This window comes from Dipodomys merriami, unplaced genomic scaffold (genome assembly GCF_024711535.1).
Source record: "Dipodomys merriami isolate MVZ:Mamm:240054 unplaced genomic scaffold, mDipMer1.0.p SCAF_1046, whole genome shotgun sequence".
Lineage (NCBI taxonomy): Eukaryota > Metazoa > Chordata > Mammalia > Rodentia > Heteromyidae > Dipodomys > Dipodomys merriami.
In genome coordinates this window covers 120,863-130,118 of record NW_027202323.1, presented here as the reverse complement: position 1 = coordinate 130,118, position 9,256 = coordinate 120,863, and the positions used below count along the sequence as shown (strand labels likewise).

The 9,256-nt window shown below is 33.7% G+C and overlaps 1 pseudogene; it reads left to right on the top strand.

The window, feature by feature from the left end:
• The first annotated feature begins 8,302 nt into the window (after nucleotides 1-8,302).
• LOC138811213 (U6 spliceosomal RNA) lies at nucleotides 8,303-8,399 on the top strand (annotated as a pseudogene).
• Nucleotides 8,400-9,256: the final 857 nt, after the last annotated feature.

Genomic DNA, 9,256 nt, shown 5'->3' with positions numbered 1-9,256 from the left:
TTGGCCTAATTTTGTCATTATGTTTTGAGAAGTCAAGTTTCCTATTGAATGCACCTCATATATATCCTCACTTATGTTTTAAATGCTCTCATCATTACAGAACATTCGTAGATGCAAAAGAGCTCATGTTTCCCATCCCTCATTCTGTTGGATTCCAAATAAATGTTGAAGGATTACAAAAGCTTAAGACTGGAGAAATAGCAAAGTTCGTCTAATGTAGGATTTTGTAGACCTTGTTAAATTAGAATTTAGATTTAAAATATAGTTTTTGGATTTGTTTGTAATTTCATATTCTATAGGATACTACAAAATTCTTTCAAAGTAGAGGGATTAATTGAAAAATTCACAAATAATTCTGGCATTCTATTTGCCTAGATATTCTTTCACGACAGTTATAATTAGAACATAGTTAATAGATAATTTGCAGAGTTCATGTATACCATGTTAATATGAATAATCTAGACAGAGTTGCCAAAAATGGATGACATTAATTTATACATTTAGAAAAACCAATTTTTCAAGGTTTGGTTTAATATGGTATGAAGAGAGTAATTGTGTGACATCTTCTTTCTTCTACCTATATGTACCACAGGAAGCCATTTCCTTATTTACGTGCCTCTGTATACATAGAGAAAAATGCTAGGTTTGGGGTTTTTTTTCAGTTTTTTTTTTATTGATTCATCGTAGAACTTGAACTCTTGGCATGGACAGGGTCTCTGATCCTGTTTATGCTCAAGGCTCAAGCCCTACCACTTCAACCTCAGTGCCACTTGAGTCTGGATTTTGCAGAGAAGTTTTTTGGAGATAAGATTCTAAGAAACCTTCATGCCTGGGTGGGCTTTGAATCATAATTTTCCTATCTTAGCATACTGAATATCTATGATATTTAAAAAAATCTAAATATAAATAATATTTGCAAGTGTTCTGATCTCAAGATTACCAGTGGAGGAAAAATGATGCAGCTCAGTTTATTGTGGTGTTCTTTTCAGAACAAGGAGGGTGTCACATTAGCAGAGGTGTAGTATTTTTTCAAAATAGAGATAAGGTATTCATAATGTGAATTAAGGAATTTTAAGGTGTCCCTTATAAGTTGGAAACTGTTGGGCTAGGATGACTTTATGGCATAAATCTTGGGATTGATGGTCATAGACATAATAGCTTACTCTTATAAACAATTGCTTACTCTTGAAGAATTAATTATTACACATGCTTCACAGTTTTATCCTCTACAAGAATGTGGCTATTTTTCTGTTTACTTCTCAATCTGGACACCCCATTGGAAACTGCATCTATTGCAGAATTAATTAACATGCAAACAGGTACTGTTTTGAATCTCTTAGGAATGTTGAGAATTTAAAAATGAGTAGTTGTTAGTCATAGGAATTTTGAAGAACACATATATTCTGTCCTCTTTAAAAACTTACTTACTTTTAAAATTATGGGTTTCCATAGTATTAAACTGGGTCCCGTCGTGGGGCCTGAACTCTGGGCCTGGACGCTGTCCCTCAGCTCTTCAGCTCAAGGCTAGCGCTCTACCACTTGAGCTTCTGGCTTTTTTCTTTTTGCTTATGTGGTGCTGAGAAATCGAACCCAGGGCCTCAGGCATGCAATGCAAGCGCTCTACCACTGAGCCATCTTCCCAGACCCTGTTTTCTGTTTTAGAATGAGAAAGTACTAAATTTATTCTTTTTTGAAAAATTTGGCAAGTATATTGTGAAAATAGTGTCTAGTTGGATAACATTCAAGTTGATGAACCTCTGATAAATAAGGGGTAATTAACTCAAATTAGAAACCAAATATTATTGATTTTTAAAATGTTACTACATAAAGAATAATATTTACTGTGTCAATACAGTAAAATTACATTTTACACAGCTTATTTTTTCAATTTTATTACCAAATTGATGTATAGTGACTTTACACTAATTGTAAGGTAGTGAATAAAAGTCATTTCAAACTTGTTATCCCTCCCTCATTTTTCTCACAGTTGTCCTTCACCCCTTCACCCCTCACAAGTTGTAAAGTACATTTCCAACATATTGTCTTGTGAGTATTGCTATTGCATTGGTTTGCCTTTTGTCGTTTGTCTCACCATTGTCTCACCATACAGCAGGGATAAACCATAGGGGAAAACCACAAAGAAAACAGAAATCACATAGTTCATCAAAAACAACAACCACAAATGAAAAAGAAATCTGGTTCCATATCTTGGAATTCATTTTGCTTAGCATCAGCTAATATGGTTACATATATGCATAACAAAGCCACTGGAAAATAATAGCTGCATGGATACTATATCATGAAAACAACATGTTAACATTTTGATGGTAAAGGTGGAATTAGGATTGGTGAATTTGCGGTTCTGATAAATGATTTTCAACAGATTTAAATTTATGACAGGTAAAATTGAATAGTTCAAAATTTTTAATAACTTAGCCTATTAAGAAAATTTAAAATTGCCTGGAAGAATAGGCTCTCATGCAAAGAAATCCAAGGAGACTTAGTAGAGAGGGAGCAATATGGATGAAGATGGCTCTTTTTCAAACTAAACAAACAAACATCAGACACCTTGCTGTAAATCCTGTAGGTCCCCTTGGAATTGTCCTTACCCAGGAACTATATTCTCACTGTTTGAAAGAAGGTTGTATTGGAATTTAAATTAAAAGTTCTTTAAGGGCTGGGATGTAGCTCAGTGGCAAAGCGCTTGCCTAGCAAGTGCAACGTCCTGGGTTCGATCCCCAGTACCAAAAAAGAAAAGACAAAAAAAAATACAGTTAAAAAAAACCCAAACAAAAAAAAAAGTTCTTTAAAAAATAAGGCATCAAAATTTGTGAATGTACCTTCAATTACCAAATACTAATTCTCTGAAAAAGATAATTTGAGTCAAAATATTTAGGGAGAAAGTGCCCTCCACAATGAAAGAAGGTGTCACTTTCCACAATGTCTTTGGACCTGAAGCAGTGAAACACAGAAAAAAATTTGATTGGATACTTCAAACCAATGATTTCACATTTCTAAGTGGCTCACAAAAAATAATATTCTTATTAATATGAGGTAGTCTAGACTTCTTTTATTACATATGCCAAAAAGTTCAGAAAAGAATTGAGCAAGTGGAAAAATTAATAATAAAATTTTTCTTAGAAGCCTTAGCTAAGCGTATTGACTTCAGCAGTGAAGGGAGGCCAAAACTTTTTGATGTAAATTGTGTTAGTATTTTTACTCCCTAAAGTGATTTTACAGAGCCCATTTGGCTCACTACAATGCAGAACTGATTGAATGAAGACATGAAAATACATTCCACATCCAAATGAGGCAACTTGAAGAGTTTTAAAAGAGAAATAATGAAGATGTAGCAATGGTGGAGCCCGTATGGTCCTTCAGCTTCACTAGACTGGAAGCCAAGAAGCTGTGATTAATTGGAACTCTGGCAAGAGCTAAGAGTAGGACATAGAAGTAGGACATAGAAGCATTTTCCTTTTGTAACAGACACTTTCTTCCAAGGTATGGGTGGTTTAACTCTATTCTCCTCCATACATCTTGGTGAACAAATGCAAGACCAAGAGAAAAATAACCTATTAAAATAATTTTGCATAGAATAACTTCACTGTTCCTGATATGGTATCGAAGGAGAATCTTAAGAGAGAAGATTAAAAAGTGCAGTATTTTTTGGTTTCCTCTAAGCATCTTCTTAGCAAAAATATATCTTTGATGTTAGACAATTCTGATTGAACCAACAAGTGATGGAGTACTTATTTTTGTGGGCACTTTAGACACAAGAAGTCTTTCAAGGTAAAAGAAAAAAAAATATAGCCAAATATTTGTGATCACAGCATCTTGGACTGTTTTCTGCAGACAAAGTTTTACATTAGATTTCTCCTTATTAACATAGATGTTGTTTCATGGCAACCAAATACAAGAAGGAAGTTTTATGGACTCGCTTGGCCAATTAAATAGCATGAAAGAAGAAAATGGCAAATAATATTTAATGAAATTACTTTGACCAATCACTTTGCCAGAAGAAAGAAGGAAAAATATAATTCAAAATCAATTGTCTTAAAAGTATGAAGAAAGAGTAGTGAAGAGAGATTAGAGAAAATATAGAGGATCGTTTTCTCTCCAGTGGAGTAATGCGTTCTTGATCTTGTTTCTTCCATTCTACCTCACAAGCTACCAAGTGTTTCTCAGGACTGGATTATCCAGTTCAGACAGAAATCTCTTAGAAGTAAGATACTATATGCAGCAGGTGATTTATAACCTTAGACAATCTATTTAATTCTGTTGAAAATTCTCCCCTATCCCAAACTTCCCTCTTTGAACAGCTTTGTTTGCTTTTCCCAAGACTGCCCTTCATTAACTGATTAAAATTTTGAGTGGTCATATTCATACTCTCTAGAGATTGCTGTTTGGTTGTGATTTTTGTGTGTTTTTGTTTCTAGATGTGTTTTTAACTGAATTTTAAAAGTTTGTGCAATTGTGTTACAATTAAATATATCCATCTAATTGTCCAATGCTCCTAGATCAGAGTCACTCCTTCTATCATTCTCAACCAACCCTTTCTCCAAGATTTATTTCCAATTTACCACTTCCTTCATCATATGTGTACATTCAGGATTCTAGCTGTATTTGCTCCTTGTTCATTTTTCATTCATTCTATGTCTTTACTATAATTCCTCTTTGGTTTCAACTTCTGATAGTCATTCTGTTAAACTGTCTATTAATACTTTGAAAGGTTTATATACATTCCATGGAGTTTCAATCCTGCATATTCTTGAAATGATGTCAGATTATATCTCCATAATTCATTCATCTGCAGCAACAATTTGCAAGACTGGAGACGGGAAGCACCTAAACATGATTTTTTCTCAACCATTTGAAAGATTAATCTTTAGTCAAAAAGAAAGTTAAAAAATGGCTTAGAATGTATTTCTAACTATGCATTTTTATAAATGGCTTTGTAAAATCGTGTGATTCTTTTATTTTACATGGAATAATATTTTCTACTACCTATAAGTTTTGGAAAAAGAAGAACATTATAATTTATTCCTAGATAGGAATATGATAGAAATAGAAGACAGATATTATGTTTGTCATATCTCTGATTAGTACCCATATTCAAAACTTAAAGTCATATTTCTTACTATATTAGACAGAGGGAAAACATAAAATAACATATGATGAGGCAACTATTTGTGATTGTTTAAAATGTACCTTATAAAATGATGAAATTTATTAGCTAAGGTTTGGGTTTGAAATTTAGGAGGCTGACATATTAAACACATTTCTGAAAGGCCCATACTGAAAACCACAAATTGTGGGTGGTACTATTTCTACACTTTATTGAATGGTTGAACATGTTTGGCATTAGTGCTGTGTAAATAATTCAACTCTATTGTAACTTGCTCCCTACACTTGAAAAACTTGTAATGTCACTAAGTATCATTAACTTGTCAAATGTTATTTTGGCGAAAGTGATTTTTTTAAATTTAATTTTATTTTATTTGTGAACATACTGTACAGAGGGGTTACAATTACATGGGCAGGATAATGCGTACATTTCTTACCAAGCATTGCAGCCTCCTCCTTTGGTTTACCCTTCACATCCCTTCCCAGCCTCCCCCCTCCCCCCCAATCCCAATCCTTCTCCTTCCCCCCCCTCACCCCCCCCCGCACGGATTTTTTAAACCTCATTGTGGACATGACAACTTGTACTTCTCATTGTTGCAAGAGGTCCACCTGTATCCTTAAACACTGGTTTTTCCCCATCTCCTCCACAAGTTATACTGACACCAAATATAGTGAAAGCAGGGATTATACTGTGGGGGAGGGACATACAAAGCAACAAAGAGATAATCTTATAAATGCGTTAGAAACACATGCATGAAAGAAAAAAACATTAAAATACATATCTAAGGGTTCATTTTCCTGACCTCACATTATCTGACCTTTTCCGCTTGACTCATACATATACTAGACATTGCAAATAAGGGAAACAATGAGACCTATGTTTCTTTTGGCCTGGCTTCCTTCACTTAATATAATTTTTTCCAAGTTTTTCCATTTCCTAACAAATGGGGCAATGTCATTCTTTCTGATGGAGGCATAGAATTCCATTGTGTATATATACCACATTTTCTTGATCCATTCATCTACTGAGGGACATCTGGGTCGGTTCCATATCTTAGCTATGGAAATAATGCTGCAATCAACATAGTTGTGCTGGTAGCTTTAGTGTGGTCTTGTTTGTAAACATTTGGGTAAATGCCCAAAAGTGGGATTGCTGGGTCATAGGGGAGATCTATGTGAAGTCTTTTGAGGAACCTCCATACTGCTTTCCAAAGTGGTTAAACAAGTTTACATTCCCACGAACAATGAAGTAAGGGCGAAAGTGATTTTTAAAAGTTTATTTAAATGTAGATTATCATTGGTTTGAGAGTGACATTTTTATACCACAGAACCATGTTGTACTGAAGTCCCAGTGTTTTGAAGCACTCCTTAGTGCTTCAAATGTTTTTCTGAATTACATTTGACCTCTAAGTCAAGTTTTCAGGCTTTGGTAGACCAATTATAGATCTATCCTTCTAGGAACTATTTTTTGGCCCACTTATGTTGGAATAAAATCTTTCGTTAATCATAGGTGAGGGGTATTAAAAATAATCTTATGACAATTTGTGAACTTGTTCACTCATATGGGCTGGTCATCTGTAAGTTGAATGTTTGAATTACAGTACTTTCTCTCAAATTTTGTGATCTCATCCTTCATTTTAAGTTGCCTTGCATTTCACAATTGCTTACTGCTAATTCCTGCATCTCAAGGAATTGGGGCCCTGAAATATAGGAAATGCGAAATTGAGATGGGTCTTCAATTACTTTGTGTTGATATATTGCATGGGCCTTGGTGAAAAGTCTTGCCCCTGTTATCTGATGATGCAGGTAAATGGGCCTTGAGATCCTAGGACCCATGGGTACTGCAGAAGAATAATATTTTTTAGACATCTTAGCAAAATTTGGGCATAATCAGTAAGAATGCTTCAGAAATATGGACAAAAGCAGTTTGGGACAAGCAAGTTAAAACAATAAACAGAGCAGCAGAGTAAAATCCATTACAGATTAGAGGAAAACATTGTTTTTTTATCATGTGGATTCAGAAGACCAAGAAGAGTTATAATGTATCACAAGTTTATACTAAAAAGATTGCATTGATACGTTTTCTAGTCTAATACATATTTGAAACCTAAATATTTATATTCCAATTCTGTTTATTGGAGTAAATAAATATCAATTTATTTGTCAAATTATCAACTAATTCTAGTAAGTTTCATTGTGTGAAATATAAAATCAGCACATATAACTATATATAATATGATTAAAAGACACACGTTTTGTATTGTTCTGTTGTAGTTACTGTATCAAAGGCAACTCTGTTTTAAAGTATGATTCCATTATCTCTACTTCAGTGTTTGATAGAGTTAGATCTAAAGCTTTATCATTTGTAGATTTACAGCATGGAGGCAAGAGGAAACACTGTGATTAAAACATTATCAATTTAATGCCTAATAATGAGGAGAAACATATGCACTTCTCCTGCAACTATGAAAATATTTGGTGATAAAAAGGCAGTAGTGTAAGTTCCTGCCAGGAACTTACAGACAGGCCAGGACATTAAGTAATCATGCATACGAACAATTTTTTCACTTCTTGGCTTTAGCTACTTTTAAATGGAAGGTATAATAAACAATTATATCTTGATAAAATACCTTCTCGTCTGAACAGTTCTCTTTGAACTGTTCATCCCTCTATGATCCCTTGTAACCAAGATTAGTTTTGTTCTTGTAAGAAAATCTTTGCTGTCAGGGTAAGGTATTCTGGTTGTTCTGTTCCCACATGGAAGAAGGGTAAAGGCTCAGGTAGACATTTGTTCCAGTAACACCTCATTTGGGAAAATGTCAGCTGAAGAAGTTTAGAAGTAGCTCTTAAGCAACGCTTAGTTTGAATCCATTAGGTCCACAAAGCTGGATAAATAAATACTTGAAAAAGCCATCACCTTTGGACCTAATTATAAGTAATAGAGAGTATGATCAAATTCCAAATAAAAAGACTTAAGATATTCATTGGCAAAAAAAAGTTTGCAAATGTGAGCAATCGACTGATCAATATAATTTTTTCCAATATTCACAGAATTTTAGGGAAATAAGATCGATAGCATTGTTAGGAACAATAAGGTTTCCTTGTTACAAGTAGGCAACCATAGATATAAGCCTGTATAAAGATTGCAGCATTAACTATTAAATTTAGAGGATACTACATGCTTCAGCAGCACGTATACTCAAACTACAATACAGAGATTAACATGGCACTTGCACAAGGATAATATGAAAATTTGAGAAGTATTCCATATTTTTCATTCTTCAGATGCAAGAAATGAAAAAAAGTGATTAAAAAGTTGATTACAAAATTACAAGTTTAACAATACACGTAATTCATATAATTAAATTTAGTTTGACATCAGTGTATTAAATCACCTCAGAAAGGCGTTTACATAGCATAAACTTTACAAAACTTTTCAAATTAGACAACATTGTCATTTTATCCCAAAGAAAAATAATATTAAGACCTAGAAAAAAAGGAATCAAACTGTTTCTATATGGAATACAATCGGAAAGGACACATTAATGAACTTATATATTATAAAATAATATAGAATTCAATGTATATCTAGGAGAAAATAAATTATGAACATTATGCAAACATAGAATATAGAATATTTTAAAATATACTTTTTCAGACAAGCACCAGAAATATTTTAGTTTCTGTACTACTCATTTCAACAGGTAAATTAAAATTATTTCTTATTAAAAAATCACAAACTCTGAAGAAATTATTATACATGTTTACAAAATCTATTGAATACATTTTTCCATCCAAGGCAGGCAATTCACTTGGAAGAATTCCGCGGAATCCATGAATTTTTACAGTAAAATATTGGTGCTGCCGGGCACTGGTGGTTCATGCCTATAATCATAGCTAAACAGGAGACTGAGATCTGAGGATCATGGTTCAAAGCCAGCCTGGGAAGGAAAGTCTGTGGTACTCTTATCTCAAATAAACCACTAGAAAACTGGAAGTGGAGCTGTGTCTCAAGTGGTAGAGGGCTCACCTTGAGCTGAAGATCACAGGGATAGCTCTAGGCCCAGAGTTCAAGCCCCATGACCGACCAAAAAGAAAGATATTGCTCTTATTTGGATTGTGAAAATATTTT